Raw genomic sequence first — 2260 nt, 5'->3', positions numbered from 1 at the left:
TACAACAAATATATTTGCACATAAAAAATATATATATATTATATATATATTATTCGTGATATTGTATATATTCACATTCATTGTTTAATATATATTAATATTCTTTTAAACGGCAACAATCCATACCGGGTAAAATTGTGTTACACTTATTTTTGACAAACAGGGTATTTTTTATATAAACAGGTCATTATTTATTTATATTAAATACAATAGAAACTAAAACAACTATATAAAATGCTAATTATACAGTAATCAAATATGTAGATATTTTGGTGTATTTATTTTATACATGTGTAATAAATATACACAGCACACACAAACGTATCATGTGAAAACAGTCTTACGGATGCGATAAATCACAACTCTCCGTTTAATAAATCTTGTTGTGATTTGTAATATGTGTTGTTTAGCGGTAGAGGGCAGCAGAGAGCTCGTGTTCAGTTCTGACCTACAAAGAGCGACTCAACGCCAGTCTGTGCCAACATGCCCTGGCAGAGCAGACAGATTCATCTGTGTTTAAATGCATTTGCAGGAATCTTCTAAAGTTCATAACATTCGGCATCCGATATATCAGATAATTCTCCAAACAGTGTAATAATACAGTAGCATTTGCTGTCAGAATATTTATTTACAGGTCACTGCATCAACATTCATTACACTCAGCTTTTACAGGTTATTTTCTTTCAGTCTGAAACTACACAAAAATCAGACCAAATTAAATGATATGGGCAAAACTCTATGCGTGCGATCTTGTTTTTTACTAATTAATTTTAAAATGGATCTATAAAGACGAACATTCAATTACTTTCTGATCTGTTTATGCTCATTTAAGACATAATTAACATGCCAAGACCGTTTTTGCTCTTCAAATTACACGTACAGTCACTCAGTTATTAATAAAGTGTCTATTAAAGTCCATCTGAAATAAAAATGTACAATATTTTTCTTAAAGAGGTTGCTCCAGACTTATTTTAACATGCTGATGTATTTCCTACTGAAAGCGCATGTTTTAATAGGGGGGGCGGGGTTAGAGGGAAATCATATTGGTCAGCATTAATAGACGATATTGATTGGAAAAGAACATGGCTTCTCCTATATAAATATGTAATCCCAAATAAAGCAAAGGAAATCCATTTTAAAATTCTACACAGAATATACCCGGTCAATGCATTTATCTCAATTTACTGATATTGCAATTACTTGTTCTTTCTGTCAGGAACATGAGGAAACTCTGCCTCGCATGTTTTTTTACATGTAAAATCTCACAGCAGTTTTGGTCAGATCGATATAATTATTTGAATAAATCCCAATCAACAAAACAAATCTTTAAATTTAAAGTTATTATTTGTTATTATTCTAGTCCCAAGAATAAAAATGAACAATATATATATATATATATATATATATATATAACTTTTTTATATTATATGCAAAATTCTTTATCCACAAACATGTCTCAAATCCCTCATTTGCCCATTTTCTAATTGAAATTGATTCCTTGCTTAAAGCTATACGTCTGTCTAAAAAACAAACAATTCATCACGTTAATAGAAACGTATGAAAATATCCTGCTTCGAGGATGTTAGTAATTAATGTTTTCTGTAATTATAAAATTTTATTTAACTTTGTACGTCCCCTTTCTTTATTTTGTTCAATTTTTTAATTAATTTATTTTTCTATTTACTTATTGTTCTCATCACTTTGTAATTGTATATTCTTGTGTTCCAGTTTTACAGATTACGTCCTGATTTATATTGTACATTCTTCTTTTCTAAATAATAGTTAATTAAAATAAAAAAAATAAAATAAAAATAATAAATAAAAAGGGGCGGGGTTATTTTCTGGCGCTCCCCCTCTCATCTTTCACTTGCAGTAAACAATGGGGCGTGGCTAGGCATGTTTCCAATGATGTCATCAGAAAAGAACTCAAGCAGCAGATTTTGATTAAAGATGATTAAAACAGTTGGTTTTCCAGTCAATTAATTTATTAATTAGAGCTTAACTGTTCACCTTAAGACTAACAAAGAGTGCTAGCAAAATAAACCTGGAGGATTTATACATTGAGTTTAAAGTTAAAAGTACATAAAAGGGAATACAGTTAGTTTTGGTAATCTTTCATTAATTTTATCTCTACAGAGTAATTCTGTTTAATTAAACAACGTCTGTTATTAAAATCCTTAAGTATTATTATTTCTAATTAAGTTAAAAATCAGCGTTTGACTGGATGTATAAGTAATTAAGAGTATAATTTCTACAGTCT

The sequence above is a fragment of the Danio aesculapii genome, chromosome 4 (genome assembly GCF_903798145.1).
Source record: "Danio aesculapii chromosome 4, fDanAes4.1, whole genome shotgun sequence".
NCBI classification, from domain to species: Eukaryota; Metazoa; Chordata; class Actinopteri; order Cypriniformes; family Danionidae; genus Danio; species Danio aesculapii.
Note: the sequence above shows the minus strand (reverse complement) of the source record.